Genomic DNA, 24,814 nt, shown 5'->3' with positions numbered 1-24,814 from the left:
TTGTAACCCAGACCACAGCATCATGGACATGAAATTGCTGGTATTGAAAGGAAACTTCAAGTCCCAGAGAGATAGGAGACTATGGGAGTACAAACTTATGATGACCTTTGACACATTCAGAGCAGGAATGAATGTGTCACATGAATTCATGTCTTTTTACATCAATTAAGAGATGTGCTCCTCAGACCATCTGGGGGCATCACAGCCCTGGACTAGATCCTAATCAGAGGACAATAAAACTTTCACACTGAACTGCAGCAATATTTATGGCCACAACAGTTTGTCCTCTTGCCATACTGATAGTTCTGCTTCATGTCACTTGTCTTATTTACTGCCCCATTCTATGTCCTGTTGTGTATAAATATGTGACTCTTCAGATTTTGTATTATACCTAGCCTGAAGAAGAGACCTGAGAGTCTCGAAAGCTTGCTATTATTACCATCTTTTCAGTTAGCCATTAAAAGGTATCAAACACTGAGGACTTCAGTTCTTTTAAATAATTTTTTAAAAATTTACAAGTTTCCTGATGCGCGGGTGCAACTGTCATAGGCACCTGGGTCCAAAATTGGGGTTTATTTTCTGCCAAAGGGATAGCATCAATGCCCCTTAGGCCCCCTTCACACGTCTGTGATACACGTGCGTGTTTGGTCCGTTTCCATATATACCGGAGACATGGCCAAACGTGCACCAATGTTATTTAATGTTTGAGGACACATGTGCGTTTTTCATTAAGGTCCGTGGGTCCGTGTGCGTGCTACGTTTGTGTCTCCGTTTTGCACGGATGCATGTCCGTTTTCAGCACGCAACATGCAGCACGGACCCAATGAAAGTCAATGGGTCTGTGCGCACGTCCGAGTGACACGGACGCATCTCTGTTTGCTCCCTGTACGTTTTTTGCTTTTTTTCATGTGATGTCGGTCTTTTTTTCTTTTTCTGTTTCGTTCTCTCCCTCAGTCCATCGGTCGGTCGGTCTCTCTCTATGTCTGTCGGTCGGTCTCTCTCTATGTCTGTCAGTCGGTCTCTCTGTCTTATCTGTCCCTCTCGCTGTCTGTCGGTCAGTTTCCCCCCCTCTCTCATACTCACCGTTCCCCGATCTCCTGCGCGGCGCTGCACGGCTGTTCTCTAAACTCCGGCGGCTTTTCCTCTTTTGAAAAAGCCGGCTGCTCATTAAACAATCTCGTATTCCCTGCTTTCCCCGCCCACCGGCAAATATGATTGGTTGCAGTGAGACACGCCCACACGCTGAGTGACAGCTGTCTAACTGCAACCAATCAGAGCCGCCGGTGGACGTGTCACTATGGAGCAGAGAAATAAATAAGTAAATAATTAAAAAAACGGCATGCGGTCCCCCCCAATTTTAATACCAGCCAGATAAAGCCATACGGCTGCAGGCTGGTATTCTCAGGATGGGGAGCTCCACGTTATGGGGAGCCCCCCAGCCTAACAATATCAGTCAGCAGCCGCCCAGAATTGCCACATACATTAGATGCGACAGTTCTGGAACTGTACCAGGCTCTTCCCGATTTGCCCTGGTGCGTTGGCAAATCGGGGTAATAAGGAGTTATTGGCAGCCCATAGCTGCCAATATGTCCTAGATTAATCATGTCAGACGTCTCCACGAGATACCTTCCATGATTAATCTGTAAGTCACAGGAAATAAACACACACGCACACCTGAAAAAATCATTTATTAGAAATAAAAAACACTAACAAATTCCCTGGTTCAACAATTTAATAAGCCCCAAAAAGCCCTCCATGTCCGGCGTAATCCAGGATGCTGCAGCATCACTTCCAGCTCTCCTCCATGGAGGTGACCAGAGCTGCAGCAGACACCGCCGCTCCTGTCACCTCCACGCAGCAAATGAAGATAGCCGCGCGATTAGCTGAGCTATCACTGAGGTTACCTGGATCCAGCGGTGGATGCAGCGGTGGCCGCGGGTAACCTAAGTGACAGCTCAGCTGATCGCACTACTCACCTCATTTGCTGCGTGGAGGTGACAGGAGCGGCGGTGTATTCTGCAGCTCTGGTCACCTCCATGCAGCAGAGCTGGAAGCGACGCTGGACCATCCTGGATGACGCCGGACATGGAGGGCTTTTTGGAGCTTATTAAATTGTTGAACCAGGGAATTTGTTAGTGTTTTTTATTTCTAATAAATGATTTTTTCAGGTGTGTGTGTGTTTATTTACTGTGACTTACAGATAACCGGTAATCATGGAAGGTATCTCGGGGAGACGCCTGCAATGATTAATCTAGGATTTAGTGGCAGCTATGGGCTGCCAATAACTCCTTATTACCCCGATTTGCCAACGCACCAGGGCAAATCGGGAAGAGCCGGGTACAGTTCCAGAACTGTCGCATCTAATGTATGCGGCAATTCTGGGCGGCTGCTGACTGATATTGTTAGGCTGGGGGGCTCCCCATAACGTGGAGCTCCCCATCCTGAGAATACCAGCCTGCAGCCGTATGGCTTTATCTGGCAGGTATTAAAATTGGGGGGCACCGCACGCCGGTTTTTTAAATTATTTATTTATTTATTTCTCTGCTCCATAGTGACACGCCCACCGGCGGCTGTGATTGGTTGCAGTTAGACAGCAGTCACTCAGCGTGTGGGCGTGTGTCACACCAACCAATCATATTTGCCGGTGGGGGGGAAAGCAGGGAATACGAGATTGTTTAATGAGCGGCCGGCTTTTTCAAAAGAGGAAAAGCCGCCGGAGTTTAGAGAACAGCCGTGCAGCGCCGCGCCGGAGATCGGGGAACGGTGAGTATGAGAGAGGGGTACTCCATTCAGTCACTTAGGGGATTAGCGGTCACCGGTTAGTCCGTCACGGGTGACCGCTAATCAGGACGCGGCACAGACAGAGCCGCGGTATGAGGATGAAGTCGGGTGAAGTTCACCCGAGTTCATTCTCAGCGCGCGACTCTGTCTGCTGTCAGCCGGCATGTATCAACGACATTTTACATCACACACGGACATTTCACACGGACAACACACACACACACGTCAGTTAAGTTTCACGTGCACACACGGCCATTCCACACGCACACACGGCTAGCATACGCAGTTCACACAGATGCCACACAGACCATAAAATCGGACACAAAAACGGAAAACGGACCCGAAAAACGGACGTAACACACGTGCGTGTTTTTTCACGGACGTGTGAAGGGGGCCTTAAAGGAATAGGAGCTTGGAAAGGAACCATGGGGAAACCACAATCCCTAGCAAACCCAAAATCCATCAAATTGAGCACTGCCCCTGAGTCCACAAAGGCCAATGCAGAAAATGAAGACAATGAGCAAATCAATGTGACAGACAAAAGAAACTTTGGTTGCAAAGAACCCACTGTAACAGAACTAGCCAATCTCCTTTCACGTTTAGGGCAGTCAGAGATAGTATGAGAAGCGTCTCCACAATAGAAGCACAGTCTATTCTTCCGTCTGAACCCCTGCCGACTAGCATTAGAAAGGACCCTATCACACTCCATAGGCTCCAAAGGCTGTTCCACAGGCACAAAACCAGCAGGTATCTTCCTGCGCTCACGTAACCGCCTATCAATCTTAATGGCTAAGGTAATAGAGCAGTGATGGCGAACCTATGGCACGCATGCCACCAGGGGCCCGCAGAGCCCATTCTGCTGGCACGCGTGCTGTCGCCTGATCCTGCCGGTTTGATCTGCTGGTGCGGTGGCGCCGGCAGATCAAAACTGTGTTGGAGCGGAGGAGACATTTCTCCTCGCTCTGACACTCCTCCTCCCCAGGCTGCAGGTGTGTTGCCTAGGAGATGGAGGAGCGTCAGTGAGCGGCGCCGGCGTAATGACGTCTTCTGGCCGCGTGGGAACTGAGGACCCAGCGGCGCGCAGCGGGGGAGCGTGTGCAGGAAGGTAAGTTGTGTGTTGCTTTTTTTTATATATAACTCGTGTGCAGCTGTGCCAAAGTGGGGATGGGGCAGTGCCAGCATAGGGTGGGGGAACGCACATGCCAGCATGGGGTGAGGGAACGCACATGCCAGCATGGAGTGGGGGTGGGGGAACGCACATGGCAGCATGGAGTGGGGGTGGGGGAACGCACATGCCAGCATGGGGTGGGAACACACATGCCAGCATGGGGGGGGACACATGCCAGCATCGGGGGGATGACATGCATGCCAGCATGGGGGGGCATGCATGCCAGCATGGGGGGCACGCATGCCAGCATGGGGGGGATGACATGCATGCCAGCATGGGGGGGACACGCATGCCAGCATGGGGGGGAACACACATGTCATCATGGGGGAGTGGGAGACACATGCCAGCATGGGGGGGATGACATGCATGCCACGATGAGGGGGAAACATGTTTGCCAGCATGGGGGGCACATGCATGCTAGGATGGGGAACAATGCATGCAGGGATGGCAAAACATACATGGCAGGATGGAGGAAACATACATGCCAGGATGTGGAAACATGCATGGCAGGATGGGGAAACATACATGGCAGGATGAGGAAACATGCATGCCAGGATGGGGAAAACATACACGCCAGGATGGAGGAAACATGCATGCCAGGATGGAGAAAACATGCATGGCAGGATGGGGAAAACATACATGCCAAGATGTGGAAACATGCATGGCAGGATGGAGGAAACATACATGGCAGGATGGGGAAAACATGCATGGCAGGATGGGGAAAACATGCATGCTAGGATGGGGAAAACATACATGGCAGGATGGGGAAAACATACATGCCAAGATGTGGAAACATGCATGGCAGGATGGGGAAACATACATGCCAGGATGGAGGAAACCTACATGCCAGGATGGAGGAAACCTACATGCCAGGATGGGGAATATGCATGCCAGGATGGAGGAAACATGCATTCCAGGATGGAGGAAACATGCATGCGAGGATGGAGGAAACATGCATGCCAGGATGGGAAAACATGCATGCCAGGATGGAGGAAACATGTATGCCAGGATGGGGAAACATGCATGCCAGGATGATGGAAACATGCATGCCAGGATGGAGGAAAAATGCATGCCAGGATGGAGGAAACATGCATGCCAGGATGGGGAAAACATGCCACGATAGGGTACATTTACCAGGAAGGGGTACATGCTAGGAAGGGGGACATTTACCTGGATGGGGGTACATTAACCAGGATGGGGGTAAATTAACCAGGATTGGGAACATTTACCAGGATGGAGGACATTTACCAGGAATGGGGTACATGCCGGGATGGGGGAACATTTACAAAGATGGGCAATATGTCAGGATGGGGTACATTTACCAGGATGGAGGACATTTACCAGGATGAGGTATATTTACCAGGATGGGGCCATGATGGGGACAAATATACCAGAAAGTAGGAATATATATCAGGATAGGGGACATGTTTACCAGGAAGTGGCCAGGAAGGGGGACATAACTACACAATGAAGGGGGAGGGGAGCAACTCGTACGTCTTTATGGGATTTCAAGATGTTCAGACTTTGAAATGTAGATGTGGATTACAGGGTGACATCTGATTGCATTCCATGCTAAAATCTCTGTCTAATATGCTGCAATTTTTCCAGAAAGATCAACTGCTGTGTCTGGAAAGGGCTCAGCTTCATTGTGTGGTAAGCATGCATGAGCGCGATGCCACCTGCTGAAGAGAAGAGGGCAAAGGTAAGGTTACAATCAATTATTTACATAATAGGATTGGTTGGCACTTAGGAAAAAAATTGGGTTTAGGGCTACAGTTTGGGCACTCGGCCTGTAGAAGGTTCGCCATGACTGTTATAGAGGCATCAAGACCAGAAGGGACAGGGAATCCCACCATTACATCCTTCACAGTATCAGCATTACCCTTTCGAAAAAGAGCCGTAAGCGCGTCATCATTCCATTTGGTAATGACCGCCCACTTTCGAAATTTCTGACAAAAAGTTTCTGCAGAATCCAGACCCTGAGTTAAGGACAACAAGGCCTTTTCTACTTGGTCTACAATATTGGGTTTGTCATATAATAATCCCAAGGCCTGAAAAAAGGAATCCACATCACTGAGAATCGGATCATCAGACGCCAAAGAGAAGGCCCAGTCCTGAGGGTCACCACGCAGCAGGGAGATGACAATCTTGACCTGTTGTATGGGATTCCCTGAGGACTTAGGGCGCAGGTCAAAAAATAATTTACAATTATTTTTGAAGATCAAAAATCTCGACCTATCTCCCGAAAAAAATTCAGGAACGGGAATCTTAAGCTCTGTGCAAGATAAGACTCTATACGACGAACTTTAGCATCAAGATGAGCAACACACTCACCCAATTCATCCATGCTAGGAAAAAAAAATCTTCCACGGAACCCAAAGAAAAAGAGGTTAAAAACACCAAAAAAAAAATCTTCAGCAGACCCTTTTTTTTTTCTCCTTCTTAAGAGTACCCATTAAATTTGTTGGCCGTATGTACTGTTATGATCCGGAACCATGGAAGACCACCATAAATCATTGGTAAAAGGTGACAAGAGCATTGGCAAGTAATCTGGCCGCCATCCCCTTACTAACCATCAACACTAGAAGGAGCCGAGGGGTGAACTAACATCCTGTGCACCTCGAACCCAGCCGGAGAACTAGCTATCCTAAAGGAAGGAAAGATGAATAACTCTCTGCCTCAGAAAATAGATTGCCAAAGAATAGCAAGCCCCCGCATTCAAAGACTGCGGTGATATAGGAAAACACAATACACAGATAGATGATAGGATTAGCAAAAGTGAGGCCCTACTAATTAAATAGGACAGGATAGGAAAGGGACTGATGGTGGCCAGAGAAAAACCCTACAAAAATCCAAAAGCCTGATAGTACAATCAGCCCTCAGATCGCTAGATCTGAACTCCGTCCTATACCAGGTGCTCTTGTCATACCAATGAACAGAAAGCAGGAACCATACAAATTCAAGAAACAACAAACACATGGACAAGGAGCAATACTCCAAACATAGCTGCAGGGAGCTTCCCAGCTAAGCAACTGAGAGGGAAGATTCCTGCATGCAAATAAACTGACAATAACCACAGTAAATGACAAACGCAGATAAGAGCAAAAAGAACCAAACAACAAATAAAGAGTCAAGCATTTATCTGGGGTAGATGTGGTCTGGAGCAGGATGAAGCAGGCTGATGTACAAAGAACAACTGACATCCAGCATAGCCTGCTAGCAGACCAGGGTTTAAATAGGCAGAGAGTTAGCAATGGAAATGCCCATTGCTCAACACACCTGGTCTCTGTCCAAACCATTCCTGGCCACAAAAAGCATAACTGACATTCACAAAACGCTACAGTGTGGGGCCTCATATTATGTACAGGGATCTGGAGCCATTGATATTGTGTACAGGGAGCAATGGGGATATCATACTTTGTATAGGGAGCTGTGGGGCCATCATACTGTGTACAGGGAGCAATTGGAACCTCATTCTGTGCACAGCTGTGGGGCATTGATTTTGTGTAGAGGGAGTAATGGGAACATCATATTGTGTATAGAGGAGCTTTGGGGCCATTATACTGTGTGTAGAGGAGCTGTGGGGCCATCACACTGTGTATAGGGTGTTGTGGGGACATCTAACTGTGTACAGGGAGCTGTGGGGCCTTAATACTGTGTACAAGGAACAATGGGAACATCATACTGTGCACAGGGAGCTGTGAGCAGCGTCAGACTGGACCAGCAGAGTACCGGAGAATCCTCCGGTGGGACCTTCGTGGCCCCGGTGGGCTCCTGATTCCCAGTGGGCCCCCATGCTTTATATTGTGCTTGTTACCGCAGGCTGGGCAGGGGTGTCTAGCAGGCAGACTGGGCCCCCATGCTCTGATAGGCCCCCAGCTTTTCCATCATAAACTGCAGTGATCACACAGAATAACCTGTACGATCTCTGCAGTTTCCGTGGTTATAGCAGGACCTGTGGTGACATCACAGTCATGTGATTCACCACAGGTCCTTGCAGTGCAGGAGTACTCAGGGCTGCACAAAATGAGGTGTGCGCAGGACCTGCAGACTGTACCTCTCATATTCAAATATACACGCGTCTTTTAGGTGCACGTATATTTGAATGGTGCGGTGCCAGGACTGAGGCAAAGGAGTTCCTCAGCACTGCACCAACATCCATCATCCCTATATCCCTATAACATCATAAGCACTTCTGCCTCCCCCTGCTGTGAGAATGTCCCCTGCTGTGAGCCTCCCCACTGCTGTGAGACTCCTGCTTGCTGTGAGCCTCCCCCTGCTATGAGCCTCCCCCTGCAGTGAGCCACCCCCTGCAGTGAGCCTCCTGCCTCCCCCTGCAGTGAGCTCCCCCTGCTGTGAGCCTCCCCCTGCTGTGAGCCTCCTGCCTTCCCCTGCTGTGAACCTCCTCCTGCAGTGAACCTCCTCCTGCAGTGATCCTCCCCTTGCTGTGAGCCTCCCCTTGCTGTGAGCCTCCCCCTACTGTGAGACTCCCCCTGCTGTGAGCCTCCTGCCTCCCCCTGTAGTGAGCTTCCTGTCTCCCCTTGCAGTGAGCCTCCCCCTGCAGTAAGCCTCCTGCCTCCCGCTGCTGTGAGCCTCCTGCCTTCCGCTGCTGAGAACCTCCAGTCTCCCGCTGCTGAGAGCCCCCAGCGTCCCGCTGCTGAGAGCCTCCTGCCGCTGTGTACACCCCTAGTACTGTCTTCCACCAACCCAGTGCTGTGTCACCCATGCTGAAGAAATTGGGGGAAAAGTGAGGAATGTGCTCTGGGAGTGATCGGCTATAGGTGACTGTTATTTTCTGCAGAGTCGCATCATGGCAAGAAAAAGTGATGGCGGTCAGTGCCGGATGAAGAGGAAAAGTGAAGATGAATAACCTCAGCTAGAGACGTCACTGGTAAGTCAGTGTATTACATGTACACACACATACTATGCACTGTATACACAGCTCCTGTGTATAATGTCACTATTTAATGGCACTGGTGATCACTGTATTACCTGTACACTGGCACTATATACAGAGCTCTTGTGTATAATGGCACTGATGGTAATATTAGTGTTATTAGCATTGTGGTTTTTATTCATGATTCATGATCATTATTCGGGCACTGTGTGGTGGTAATATGTGGTCTGGCCACAGTGTGGTGGTATTTCTCTGTTGTATGTGGTATTATTTGGTCATTTATGTGGTCTGGTCATAGTGTTGAGGCATTTCTCCCTTGTATATGGTAATATTCGGTTACTCTGTGTTCTGATTATGGTGTGGTGGTATTTCTCTCTTGTATGTGGTTGTATTCGGTTACTATGTGGTGGTAATATGTTATTGGTCATGGTGTGGCAGTATTTTTTTTCTTGTATGTGGTATTATTGGTCTTGGTAGAGTGGATTGTGTTGTGTCTGTGTTGTGTCTGGAGGACATTTTTTTTCTCTATCAATAAAGGGAAGATTATTTCCAGTAGAGATTGAATACTTGAAGGTTTAACCCCTCCCTGTCCTGTGACTATTACACTGCAGCAAATATGCGAAGTAATCGCCTATTCTAAGGCCACGTGCCCATGTTGAGTATTTGGTCAGTATTTTACCTTAGTATTTGTAGTCAAAACCAGGAGTGGTAATATCAGTCTAAAAGTCTAATAGAAACTCCTCTGCATTTTAACCCACTCCTAGTTTTGGCTTAAAAATACTAATGTAACATCTGACCAAATACTGAACGTGTGAACATGGCCTAAGGATAATGTGCCGCTCCTGCGACAACCGACGGGCTGCTCGGACCCGAATCCACAGTGGCTGGGAGGGGTCCCACGGCTACCCAGTAATAAAAAGGGGATGTTGTTTGTGGTTTTAGGGATAATGTTCGTGACACCACACATGGTGTGTGGTAACATGAGGGTCCACCGCTGCCGGTTTGGGTGGAGCCCGCGGACAGTGGTGTGTGGCAGCTTGAGTTAACCCCTCCGTGGGCAGGGGGAGTGGTGTCCCGGGGTCCGGTGATGGATGGAGTGGGGAACCCGTTGCGTGCAAGGGGGTAACGTGTACTCACACAGTCCAAAGTCACTGACGCTGACACCAAGTAAACCAAACTCTTGAGCACTCTGTGGTCCTTGGATGGGCACGGTGGGTCCGTGTCCTCTTGGTGTTGCCTGTTGACCTGAAGCTTTGTTCCTTGGCACTGTGTGTCCTACGTGTGGATCCCTTACACTTGGAGCGTTTCGTGTCCCGCTCACCTGCATGGGTAGCAGGATGAGCTTGCTCTCAGGGTTCACGCTTGGGATTATCTGGATGGTTGTGGGAAGTCCTATCCCCCTCGTTGCGCTAGTACCCCGATTCTGGAGCGGGTGGGGAAAGGTTCCTGGAGATTCTGTTCCCGTCAGGTGAATTACTGGGCTGGGTGAAGCTACTTCCCAGCCTAGGGTCCGCGTACTCCGTCGTGCCCTGGTCCCTGCCCAGTTGTAGCACAAGGCAGCTGTGCCTGCTCTCTGTAGCAGCACCGTGCTCCTTGCCACTACCTTCTGCGACCGGGGTTCCAGCTCCTTCTGGCCAGGCCAACGTCTGGCACCTGGGACGGGTACAGGAGCCCAGCTCCACAGCGTAACCTGGTCTGTCACCGCTGTCTCTCTCCTCTCCTCACTCTCTACAGACTACTGCTGACCGACTGCACTGACACTTCTGCCCTCCTTCTACCAGCCCTCCATCTGAGTGGCCCTATTCCCCTCAGGCTGCCCAATGGGTGTTTGGTGGGTGCAGTGTGTTCCTCAGGATTTGTGTACACCTGCTGGTGGCAACACCAAAGTGACAGGACCCGTAACCAAGGAGGAGCGAGTACCATGCAGAAGGGCAAATTGCACGGCACCCTTGTGACGACCTGATAGGCCAGGGCGTCACAATAAGTGATAACTTATTCATCTGTGGGGACCGATTGCTGGGACCTGCACCGATAGTGCAACTTTTATCCCCTTGAAAGTGGAGCTGCTGTCCGACTTGTCCCCTGATGCATTCATTCAATAAGTGATCACCTACCAAACTTGTGGATCGGTGATCACTTGTTTTCACCAAAGATCCCCCTTACTGCAAACCACTGTAATTTTACATCAGGTATTGTGTGTGCACAGGAGATGTGCTGGAACCGCCTGTGCTTCGCAGTCGATGCTCCACTATAACGGGGATAACGGCTAACAGGTATTTGCATATCGCTGTTGGGTGGGCCCCTGGAGTCAATTCCTCTGGTGGGCCCCAGACACCCCAGTCTGACGCTGGCTGTGAGGCATTGATTCTGTGTACAGGGAGCAATGGGGACATCATACTGTGTATAGAGGAAATGTGGAGCCATCATACTGTGTATAGAGGAGCTGTGGGGCCATCATACTGTGCATAGGGAGTTGTGGGGGCATCAAACTGTGCATAGAAAACTGTGGGGGAATGATAATGTGTATAGGGAGCATGATACTGTGTATAGAGGAGCTGTAGCGCTATGATAGTGTGTACAGGGATCAATGGGGACATCAATCTGTGTATAAGGTGCTGTGGGGACATGATACTGTGCATAGGGAGCTGTGAGGACTTCATACTGTGTATATTGAGCTGTGGGGACATTATACTGTGTATATAGAGCTGTGGGGACATTATACTGTGTATATAGAGCTGTGGGGACATTATACTGTGTATATAGAGCTGTGGGGACATTACACTGTGTATATAGAGCTGTGGGGACATTATACTGTGTATATAGAGCTGTGGGGACATTATACTGTGTATATAGAGCTGTGGGGACATTATACTGTGTATATTGAGCTGTTGGGACATCATACTGTGTATATAGAGCTGTGGGGACATTATACTGTGTATATAGAGCTGTGGGGACATCATACTGTGTACAAAGAGCTGTGGGGACATTATACTGTGTATATAGAGCTGTGGGGACATTATACTGTGTATATAGAGCTGTGGGGACATCATACTGTGTATATTGAGCTGTTGGGACATCATACTGTGTATATAGAGCTGTGGGGACATTATACTGTGCATATAGAGCTGTGGGGACATCATACTGTGTATATAGAGCTGTGGGGACATTATACTGTGTATATAGAGCTGTGGGGACATTATACTGTGTATATAGAGCTGTGGGGACATTATACTGTGTATATAGAGCTGTGGGGACATTATACTGTGTATAGAGGAGCTGTGGGGACATTACACTGTGTATATAGAGCTGTGGGGAAATTATACTGTGTATATAGAGCTGTGGGGACATTATATTGTGTATATATACATGTGTATATGTTTAGTGCTATCCCCATTAGAAAATGTGCTCCACTATTGCTAATGCGATCCAGTGTACATCTTGTCTCATGTATGCAGTCCTTGAACAGCCGTTGGAGGGTGCATACTGTTGTTCGAGATGTGAGCAAGTTGCACATTTGGAAGCCCAGATACTGGATCTAAATGAGCAGCTGGCAACTCTGAGATGCATTAGCAATATGGAAAGGAGTCTGCTGCTCACTGAGCAGCAGCTTGCTGGGTCAGATGTGGGGGAGGATCGTAGTAGGGAGCGGCAGGACGGTGAGGTAGGTAGCTGGGTGACAGTTAGAAAGGGGGGTAAAGGGAAAAGTGCTAGGAAGGCTAGTCCTGAACTGACACACCCCAATAGGTTTGCAAACTTGGCAGATGAGGGGGATGTCATTACAGGGGTAGCATTGCTGCAGCAAGGCATGACCTCTGAACGCCAGAGGAGTGTCTGCTCCAGTAAGGGGGGGAATAGGAGTGCAGGGCAGGCAAGACAGGTACTGGTAGTGGGGGACTCAATTATTAGGGGGACAGATAGGGCAATCTGTCACAAGGACAGGGATCGCCGAACAGTGTGTTGTCTTCCTGGCGCTCGAGTTCGGCACATCGCTGATCGGGTTGACAGATTACTGGGAGGGGCTGGGGAGGACCCAGCGGTCATTGTACACATTGGCACAAATGACAAAGTTAGAGGTAGGTGGAAGGTCCTTAAAGATGATTTCAGGGAATTAGGTTGTAAGCTTAAAGCATGGACCTCAAAGGTGGTATTTTCGGAAATACTACCTGTGCCACGAGCCACACCAGAGAGGCAAAGAGAGATCAGGGAGGTTAACAGGTGGCTCAGGAATTGGTGTAGGAAAGAGGGTTTTGGGTTCCTGGAGAATTGGGCCGACTTTTCAGTTGGCTACAGATTCTATGCTAGGGATGGGCTGCATCTTAATGGGGAAGGTGCAGCTCTGCTGGGGCAGAAAATGGCTAGAAGGTTGGAGGAGTGTTTAAACTAGGAATGGGGGGCGAGGGTATTCACTTTATAGAAGGGGAAAGTAGTGCAGATAGTGACCAGGGCACAAGTAATGAAATTGGGGGTGGTACGGGGGGAAGGGTTAGGACAGTTAATACAGTAAGCAGGAATACAGGTACAGAGTCATACGTAACGTGCATGTACACTAATGCCCGAAGCCTCACAAATAAGGTGGAAGAATTAGAATTAATATTGTTGGAAGAAAATTATGATATAGTGGGGATATCAGAGACATGGCTGGATGAGAGCTATGACTGGGCTGTTAATTTACAGGGTTATAGCCTATTCAGGAATGACCGTACAAATAAGCGAGGGGGAGGTGTGTGTCTATATGTAAAATCATCCTTAAAACCCATCCTGCGTGACAACATATGTGAGGGTACTGAGAATGTAGAGTCCCTATGGGTGGAGATAAGGGGGGGGAGAATGAATAATAAAATACTGATAGGGGTGTGTTATAAGACGCCGAATATTATGGAAGAGGTAGAGAATCTCCTCATAAAGCAAATTGATAAAGCAGCGAGTCTCGGAGAGGTAATTATTATGGGGGACTTTAACTATTCTGATATAAATTGGGGAACAGAAACTTGCAGTTCCAGCAAAGGAAATAGATTTTTGATAACAATGAAAGATAATTACCTTTCACAAATGGTACAGGACCCCACAAGAGGGGGAGCACTACTAGACCTTGTACTAACCAATAGGCCAGACCGCATATCAAATATACAAGTTGGGGGTTACTTGGGGAATAGTGATCACAAAATAATAAGTTTTCATGTATTCTTTAGTAAGATGTCTAGTAGAGGGACTACAAGGACACTAAACTTCAGGAAAGCAAATTTTAAACGGTTGAGAGATGATCTTAGTGCAATAAACTGGGATGATGTACTAAGTAATAAAAGTACACAAAGCAAATGGGAGACTTTTATGAGCATCCTGAATAGGGCTTGTGCAGAAAATATACCCTATGGGAACAAACATGCTAGAAATAGGAGGAAACCCCTATGGCTAAATAGAGCTGTAAGGGAAGCAATAAAAGAAAAACAGAAAGCCTTAAAAGAATTAAAGAGGGTAGGTAGTGATGAGGCATTATATAATTATAGAAAATTAAATAAAATATGTAAAAAGCAAATTAAGTTAGCTAAGTTTGAGACAGAGAGACTCATTGCGAGAGAAAGTAAAAATAATCCTAAAATATTCTTTAACTACATAAACAGTAAAAAACTGAAAAGCGATAGTATTGGCCCCCTTAAAAATAGTCTTGGTGAAATGGTGGAAGGGGATGAGGGTAAAGCCAACCTGCTGAATGACTTTTTTTCTACGGTTTTTATACAAGAAAATGCCATGGCAGATGACATGACCATTGATACCATAAATTCACCCTTGAATATTACCTGCTTAACCCAGCAGGAAGTACGCCGCCGCCTCGAAATCACTAAGGTTGACAAATCTCCGGGCCCGGATGGCATACACCCCAGAGTACTACAGGAATTGAGTTCTGTGATAGATAGACCATTATTTTTAATCTTCTCAGATTCCTTAATAACAGGGTCGGTACCGCAGGACTGGCACATAGCAAATGTGGTGCCAATATTCAAAAAGGGGACAAAAACTGAGCCGGGAAATTATAGGCCGGTAAGTTTAACCTCTACGGTTGGTAAAATCCTTGAGGGTTTCTTGAGAGATGCTATACTGGAGTATCTCAAGAAAAATAACCTTATGACAGAGTATCAACATGGGTTTATGAGGGATCGATCCTGTCAAACAAATTTGATCAGCTTCTATGAAGAGGTAAGTTCAAGTCTGGACCAGGGAAATGCAGTGGATGTTGTGTATATGGACTTTTCAAAAGCTTTTGATACGGTGCCACACAAAAGGTTGGTACATAAAATGAGAATAATGGGGATAGGGGAAAATATGTGTAACTGGGTTAAAAACTGGCTCAGTGATAGGAAACAAAGGGTGGTTATTAATGGTACGTACTCGGACTGGGTCTCAGTTCATAGTGGGGTACCACAGGGGTCAGTATTGGGCCCGCTTCTTTTCAACATATTTATAAATGACCTTGTTGGGGGCATGCGGAGTAGAATTTCAATATTTGCAGATGATACTAAACTCTGCAGGGTAATCAATACAGAGGAGGATAATTTTATATTACAGGGAGATTTATGTAAATTGGAGGATTGGGCTGAGAAGTGGCAATTGAAGTTTAATGTAGATAAATGTAAGGTCATGCACTTGGGTAGAGGAAATAACATTTATGATTATGTACTTAATTGTAGAACACTGGGTAAAACAGACACAGAAAAAGACTTGGGTGTATGGGTGGATGGTAAACTTCACTTTAGTGGACAGTGTCAGGCAGCTGCTGCCAGGGCTAATAAAATAATGGGATGTATTAAAAGAGGTATAAGTGTTCATGAAAAAAATATAGTTCTACCTCTGTACAAGTCACTAGTGCGACCGCACTTAGAATACTGTGTACAATTCTGGTCACCGATATATAAGAAGGACATAGCTGAACTGGAGAGGGTGCAGAGAAGAGCGACCAAGATTATTAGAGGAATGGGTGGGCTGCAATACCAAGACAGGTTATTAAACTTGGGGTTATTTAGTTTGGAAAAACGAAGGCTTAGGGGGGATCTAATCACAATGTATAAATATATGAGGGGACAGTACAGAGACCTTTCCAAAGATCTTTTTACACCTAGGCCTGCGACTGGAACACGGGGGCATCCGCTACGTCTTGAGGAAAGAAGGTTTAATCATAATCACAGACGAGGATTCTTTACTGTACGAGCAGTGAGACTATGGAACTCTCTGCCGCATGATGTTGTAATGAGTGATTCACTACTAACATTTAAGCAGAGCCTGGATGCCTTTCTTGAAAAATTTAATATTACCAGTTATGTATATTAGATTTTATGACAGGGTATTGATCCAGGGAACTAGTCTGATTGCCGGATGTGGAGTCAGGAAGGAAATTTTTCCCCATTGGAACTTGTTTGCCACATTGGGGTTTTTTTTGCCTTCCTCTGGATCAACATGTTAGGCTACGGGTTGAACTAGATGGACTTAGAGTCTCCCTTCAACCTTAAAAACTATGATACTATGATACTATGATATAGAGCTGTGGGGACATTATACTGTGTATAGAGGAGCTGTGGGGACATTACACTGTGTATATAGAGCTGTGGGGACATTACACTGTGTATATAGAGCTGTGGGGACATTATACTGTGTATATAGAGCTGTGGGGACATTATACTGTGTATAGAGGAGCTGTGGGGACATTACACTGTGTATATAGAGCTGTGGGGACATTATACTGTGTATATAGAGCTGTGGGGACATTATACTGTGTATATAGAGCTGTGGGGACATGGTAGCATAAGGCTCACTATAACCCATTACCTTACCATTAATAAATAAATAAATACTCAGACACATGAAAATTGGATAAAAATGGCCGTGGTGTTTTATTATTGGTAACTTTATAATTAAAATATTCACCATATAATTAAAACCAATAAATAACCATAAAAATTCATAAATAACCATAAAATTCCAAATTAACCACTTATACCAAAACCACAATCCACCCAACAAAGTTGGGCGATTTTCCCCCAACTAATAAAACATCACGACAAAAATAAAAAACAGTTTAAAAGACAGCAACAACTAAATGTGCAGGCAGCAGGAGCCGGCTTCTGCGGAGGCTGGTAACCAATGTGAACATCGGGTAACCAAGAAGCCCTGTCCTTGGTTACCCGATATTTACCTTTGTTATCAGCCTCCCCCGCTCTCACTGTCAGTGCCGGCTCCTGCTCTGTGCACATGTAGCTGCAGCACGCATCGGGTTAATTAACCCGATGTGTGCTGTAACTAGGAGAGCAAGGAGCCAGCGCTAAGCATTGTGCGCTGCTCCCTGCTCTGTGCACATTTAGCTGCAGCACATGACTCGCCCACCCCAGGGCTATGGGACACCCGGTGCCGGGCCGGACTAGTCCGGTGGTAGTCAGTGGTGGCTGGGCCCGGCTCCGTGGCCCTGGTGGGTGTCAGTGGAATATGTGGCTTGCTTGTTAATGGTTATGTTCGTGACGCCACCTGTGGTCTGCGGCTATTAAGCCGCCGCTGCTGTGTAAGGCCTCCGGGGTGATGAAGTGGCAGCAATGGTGGTACTGCTCCCCACAGGTGGAGCGGTGCCCCGGGACACAGTTGGTGCTCGTGGAAGTCTATGGTGTTGTGTGACTAACACGGTGCAGGGCCGACAAGCAATGAAAGAAACAGGCACAAACAGTAGTCTCTTTACCTTCTCCTCTTTTACTCGGCAGAAGTGTAGTCCAGGGAGACCGTCACAGATGGTAAAGATGATCCGGCCGGCCTGGAAGTGCCTGGGGTGATCTTTGGCCAGTTGAGTATGAGGCCTACTCCTTAATCTTTCTTTGCTGTTTTAGGACACTGCACTTTGGGTTAGCAATTGCCCTCCTGCTGCTGGGACTGGTGGTTCGTCCCTTTTTCTGTGGGGTAGACTGCGCAGGCCCTCTCTGGTGCTTCTCTGCTGGAGTCCACACCGGGCCCTTGGGATGCAGCTGTACCCTCAGTTTGCTTCTGGGCCAGGGGGCTTGCAGCTCTCCTGCCCTCCGGATTCAGCTACCAGGGATGGATTTTATGCTCTGGCAACTACAGACTCCGATGTCCGAGTCTCTGCTGTGCCTCTCTGCTCCCCTTGCTTCACTGGGCCAAGCTATCCCAGCTCTAGGCCCCAGTTTCACAAGGCAGCACTACTCTCCGTCTGTCCTCTTTCACTCCTGTCTCCAGACTAACCACTACTTCCTCCCTTCAGCCAGACTTAAGGAATGCTCCCTGAAGTTCCAGGTTCAGAGCTCCCTCTGCTGGCCGGAGGGAGAACTGTGTTGGGTGTTAACTTACTGGCCAATAGATCTCCCAATTACCTCCAGGCTCAGCATTAACCCTTTGGGAGGGCAATGCTGTTGTGGCGACCAGGTCCCGGGGCGCCACACTCCCCCTTAGTTAAATTCAGTACTCCCGGACTGTAGAAACAAACATGACATGTTAGAACATTTCATCCCATTATGGGAGGCGCAAATACTTTAACGTTACAACTTAAACATTACTATAAGAGTCCAGTGTGGCTCCCTGCCGGGTGTCCATTACACTGCTCCATGAGGGACCCGCCGCGATCAAACCCCCAACGTAGGCTCTGGGCGTGCGTCAGAGCATTGATGACCCCACTCTATGCACGCCGGACGGGTTTTTCTTAAGGGGTGTTGAGCACACTGGTGCTAACTATGAACAATTTAGGTGTTGGCCACCCATAGTCCAGTGGCCCAATTGTCCATTTTCGCAATCAAAGAAAAAGAAAAACATTTTATACACAACATTACAGACATTTTGCATAACTATTTACATTCTAATAAGTACTCCTTCTTTTTCCCTTATACAGTTGACTCTCTATACCTTGGAGGGGGTTGTCCCCGAGTGCTGCGTTGGGACCTGCGTAGCTCTGGTGTTTGCCCCTGACTACTTGGTGTGTCTTCTACCTCAGCACTACAGGTTGGTCTAACCCCGATAGGTAAGCGTGATGGTTGCCTATGTGGTCTAAGAGTCGCCAAGGGTATGACAGGTTCACCACTGACAGGGGGTTGATCCTCCTGTTCCACTGCTGGCGTGTCATCTCGTGTTGGAGCGGACGGTTCTTTAGGTGGATCCGGAATCTTTTCTGTTTCTGGCTCGACCAACTGCGGAAACGTCAAAACTGTTACCACTATGGCATTGTTTATTCGGGTCCAAGTTTTGGGGAATTTTCCAAGGATGGTTTGGATCATCTCCCCCTCTTTCTCTTGACTTTGGGGACTTCCTTGTACTTCTTCCATTTCTCTTTGGATTCTGCACCGTTCAGGGCACGCTTTCAGGCGGTCTCGAGAAATTGCTTGATAGGTCTTGCCTTCATCCTTGCTTATGAGGCATACCTTACTATTGTCAAAGTTGGAGGGGATAATGGTGTAGGGCTCGTTTTCCCACTGATCATCCAATTTATGCGTCCTCCGCTTCTTCTTGAGGACTTGTTTTCCAGGTGCTAAGGGAGTTGCTGGGGCTGTTTGATTGCAATGCTGCTCTTGTCTCGTTCTTGCTTGAGACAGGCTCCTCTCTACGCATTCCTGGACCTTACGGTACCGCTGCTGCCGTTCTGTATCCCAATCCTCTATTTCTTGAACCGCCTCAGGCGACACAGTCCCCATCTCAAAGTCTACAGGCAACTTGCCAGGTCTGGCTCGCATCAGGTAAGCGGGGCTGCAGTTGGTCGAATTTACTGGGATATGGTTGTACAGGTCTACCAGATCTGGCAACTTCTCTGGCCATTGGTTCCTTTCTTCCAGAGGTAGGGTCTTCAGCATATCAATAACCACATGGTTCATTTTCTCGCACAGTCCATTGGTTTGGGGGTGGTACGGTGTGGTTCGGATTTTCTTACAGCCGTACATGTTACAGAACTCTTGGAACACTTCGGCCTCGAATGCAGGACCTTGATCAGTCAGTACCCTTTCCGGATAACCGTGAGGTCGACAAAAGGATGCCTGGAACGCCCTAGCTGCTGTTCTGGCTGTCTGGTCCTTCACAGGCACTACTACCAGGAACCAAGAGTAATGGTCCACAATGGTGAGGGCGTACACATAGCCTGACCGGCTTGGTGTTAACTTCACGTGGTCCAGGGCCACCAACTCCAGGGGCTGCTTCGTGACAATTGGCTGTAGGGGAGACCTTTGGCTGGCATCATCCTTCCACCTCAGGTTACACGGGCCACAGTCTCGGCACCACTTCTCGATCATCTTTCTCATGTGCACCCAATAGAACCGATCACGGAGTAGGGCCTCCAACTTCTTCCACCCGAAGTGTCCTGCGTTATCATGATAAGCTGCTAGGACCATTGGAGCATCCCTCTGCGGAACCACTATCTGCTAGACAAGTTCATTTGTTCGCCAGTTGACATATCTCTTGCAGAGCTTGCCTTGGTAGGTGAACAGTCGTCCCCTCTCTTTCCACAACTGCTGGGCTTCTTCTGGAGCATCTGGGCCAAGATGAGTCTCAGCTTGTGTTAGCTTTTCTTTGACCAATCGCACAGCCGGGTCACCGTTCTGTGTCTCTTCCCAATTATGGTGGAGTAATGGGTTAACCGAGACCTCGTGTTGGCTCGAGCGCTTCACTCCCACATGTTAGAGAAGCCATTTTGTATCTTTTTTAGTATAGAAGTTCATTATATAGTTATACAATCAGTTATGCAATCAGTTATGCAATCCGTTATGCAATCTTGGAATGAGTAATTGATGTTCTATTCCACATCTGCTATTCTTTTATTGTTTATACGGTCATCTTGACCTGGAGCTTGTTTGACAAGGTTTGATTGATTACATCTCTTGAAACATTTTTTATTACATATCTCTTTGGCCTTGAAATATTAATCCTTTCCTTATGTGATGATATCATGCTTATATCCCAAATGACTATATTTGGCATCTATCTAAAGTTATGTAACTATATCACATGTCTCATATTGCGTAATCAGCTTGAAAGGTATAAGAAACCTTCAGATTCAATAAAGGATCAGAGCACTTTGATTCACTATAGACTTGACTTGTCTTGGTGTGTTAATTGTCACTCTCACAAACGGCCGATCCTTCATCTACCTGAGAAGGTATAGAGCAGACGGCTCTAACAGCTTGGAGGCACCCCAGCGAGCGTTGCTCACGCATTTTCCCCTTTATCACCTTCCGGGACTGAACATATTTCTCTCTCCCCTCGCTTTGAACTGACTTCATTCCCGGGTAAGTTGAGCCTTTGTTCTCAATCTGTTGTCTCTTCCAAGAGGGGGTAGGAGGCACGGATCAGTCCTGGGGGGTCAGCAACAGGAAAATAATCATTCCTCAGGTAGTTTATGTTGTTTGTCCTATCTGTTTTTGTCCGTCTTATTTGTTTGTATGCTGAAAACAAAGTTGTACATTTTGTAAATTATGCTGCTAAAGGTCTTTCCTTTTCTTCTTCTGTCTTCTTTCTTTATCTATTTCACAATACTAACCCACTAACTAATCATATAATACTTGGCTACTTTTCCTTATTACCTTTTCAATCTGATATATTGAAGTTGGTTTTTTTGTTTTTAGGTGATAATATTCTGTCACTTTCCCCTGTATAGTCAGAGACTTACAGTGAAAAGTGAGGGGGGAGAACAGAGACTGCAGCGTTGTGACCTTATAACCCGCACTCGCTGAACAGAGCTCATAGAATTGGAATGCCGTGTATTAACTGAGTTAGAAGTATGTCATTTATTTTCAGATGGGCAAAAACAGAAGATCTAGTCTAGTATATATTGTTAACAGTTGTTTTACATCTCTGATGTTTAGAGGTATGGTTTGAGCTGCATATGATTTGCATATGATTTGTGAACATTGTCTTTGCTTAGTAACATTGTGTGATGTGAAGGTAAAGTTGCAATAGAAGATATATAGAGAGTTGTTGGACTAGGAATGAGAGAGGATCCACTGGATTACACTCTTTGGGAGTCAGCCCTAGTAACGGGACCAGGAGGATGGACTTGTGTGTGCGGAGAACAAAATCCTGATTGGCGTGAATATTGTGCTGCCTGTGGCAGACCAAGACCACGAAAACGAGCAGGATCTTGTGTCCCCAGCATAAGATCAGGGAATAAGATCAGAATAGACGCACACCCTGTACCATGGGTGGATTCAGGAATGGAAGTGTCAACATCAGATGATTCTGAGGAATGAGGAATATATAGCTATTGCAATTGGAGTTGTGTTGTATTTGTTTGTGTGTCTTTACTAGCTTAGACAATGGTATATTAGAAAAGAAAGAAAACTGGTTTGATTACCTTGAAAGATAGGGGTTCACCGTTGACTGCTAGCCAGTAAATACTAGATTCAGGAAGGGAATTAGTAGCTAGCGGAAAGGAATTAGTAGCTAGCGGACATAAGTCAACCGCTTGAACTGCTAGCCAAGGGATCGCTACCCTTTGGGCAGATCAGCAGATAGTGTGAGGTGGAGGGCCGCTACCTTTTAACTACCACACTATGGGAACCAGTCTTACCAGACATTCTACTAAGTCAAACAGTATGGATCAAGGATTCAGAATGATTGACTTGGCCAGAATGGAGAATGGAGAGAAAGCAGTTAAGAACAGTGCTAAAATACTGAAGAAGGCGGGGATGCCTAAGACAGGTTGTTTAGATTTTTGCCGGTGGCAGCAGTTCGGCCGAGAGAATTACCAATGGATTCAGAGGCACGGATACCATGCTCAAGTGGCAGCATGGCTCCGGACTTCCGAACGCCATCATCCTCTTATAAATGACCATGACGATAAGGATAGACTTAAGGTATCAGAGGAAAATATGATTGATAGATTGTGTTCAGAAATGTTTCAAAGGCAAGATGAAAATGTAGACGAATATCGTGCTCGATGTGTTTCCCTTTTCAAAGAACATGGTTATGACTTAAAGGACTTTAGGGAAGTACTGCTCTTTAAGGGTATGTTTAAGGAAGGGTTAAGGAGAGATCTTAGAAAAGAAGTAGTAAGAACATGTGTAGATTGTTCATGTGTACCACTTGAACAATCATTGCACATGATAAGAGCTATAGAAGATCAGATGATGGAAAAGAAAGCTCAGGAACAAACCCCTGTAATGGTGAACATACACTCAAGAGCATTTGATAATGCGGTAAAAAGATCAGTGGAAGGATTACAGACTGAGCGTAGAATGGATAAGATGCCAGACTTTGTTGAGTATAAAGAAAAGGGATTGTGTTTTGGATGTGGAAGAAGGGGACACTATAAACGAGACTGTTACAGGATAAGAAGAAAAGGGCAACAAGGGGAGGTACAGAGAAAGGGAGTACTTAATAGAACAGACCTAGGTTACAATCATAAAAACAACAGAATGGGACTGGGAAATAGGCAGCCCCCAAAGAAAGCAAATAATTAGGGTCAAACCTGTAGATGGCCCATAGCCACTGCACAGGTAACCCTTCCCCTAGCAAAAATATAGATAGTATAATATGAGAGTAAGCCTTATACTAATTAAGAAACAAGAAATGCTGGAATAGTTCATTATAAAAAAGGAAATCATTGTTACAGGATATATGCTTGTTGTAATGATGTTCTTTATTTAAATAGATGAAAGCAAGCTGGATGTGAACCATCATCAAAATTAAGGTACCTGTATGTTTGTGTATAAAATAATATCCCCTGAGCAGAAAGTAGAATGGAAGCCATCACAAAACAGGTAGAAAATTATCCAAAAGAAGGAATTATAGGTTATACAGAATTGAAACGATTGGTGAGTTGTGAGTTGGGGAATGTCACTCCTTCAGTGTCAGAAAATGCAGCCAACTATTTCATGTGTTGGCAGCATGTAACAGGAATAAAATCCTATCAACAGAACTCTAAAAGCAAAAGAGGGGTTTGAGATGCTGAAGAGTGATGACATTCTCTGTGGATTCATAATTCCCTCTACACCGGCACTGGAAGATATCTCATTTTATTTGTTTTGTTATAATTTAGGGAAAAACACCATCTAGTGGGATATGTATGTATAAATATATATATATATATATATATGTTCTAGTGGTGGTCACCCGTGCAAAGGAAGTATGTTAATGTTAATTTGGTAATACACATTAGAAATACAAGGCACTATACTCAGTATAGTAATTACTATTTCAAGTATTGACAAAATATTTATTAAATGAACTGACTAGCAAAGTGTAAGGTAGCTCTACTCATAATATTTAATCCAGCTACTTTGTTATTCGACACAGATGATAAATGAAGTTTAGAGACAATTGTTTGTATCGAAAACCCACAACCTTTGAATTGTTTGTATATTGTATATTTGTCCAGCAAAAATTTTGAGTGAATAAATATACAAAAGGGGGGAAAGGAGGTTATCTATTATATACTCTAGTAGTATAGTAGCGTTTCCCTTGTAATAGTCACTATGAAACATGTCTGTTAACTAGAAAAAGAAAATATAGTTGTTTTGTTCAGTATTTTTGACCATATAAAGTATAAATGCTGAAGACTATTAACTGATTGGAGGTAATGTTATAAGAATGATATGATGACATATTTTTAGCTTTGTTTTTACAGATGATTGGTCGCTTCTGCACTGGAAATGCTACGGCTTACACAGCACGAAATAATTAAAATTTAAACCACTCCCTTCTTGCCTATATTAGTACAGAAGGCAGTGATGATGAGGCCCTCTCTGAATGGGAAAAGCAGAACTGGGTAAGATGTTTAAAAATAAGCAATAGATCTTTACTGAGTGTCAACTGAAATGAAAAACTGTAGAATACGTATGAGCCCGAATGAAGGTTCTCCTGTTATTGCTCTCCTGTTATTAAATAAGCCAGGTACAATGAAGATAAAGTCTAGACCTGAGCTGACAGTGATGGAGCACAAAAAGATGCTTACACAGGTGTAGTTAACAAAGAAACAATAACCGGGCCTAGAGTTGAGAGTTTTCCATCTT

Source organism: Anomaloglossus baeobatrachus, chromosome 12 (assembly GCF_048569485.1).
Source record: "Anomaloglossus baeobatrachus isolate aAnoBae1 chromosome 12, aAnoBae1.hap1, whole genome shotgun sequence".
NCBI classification, from domain to species: Eukaryota; Metazoa; Chordata; class Amphibia; order Anura; family Aromobatidae; genus Anomaloglossus; species Anomaloglossus baeobatrachus.
Note: the sequence above shows the minus strand (reverse complement) of the source record.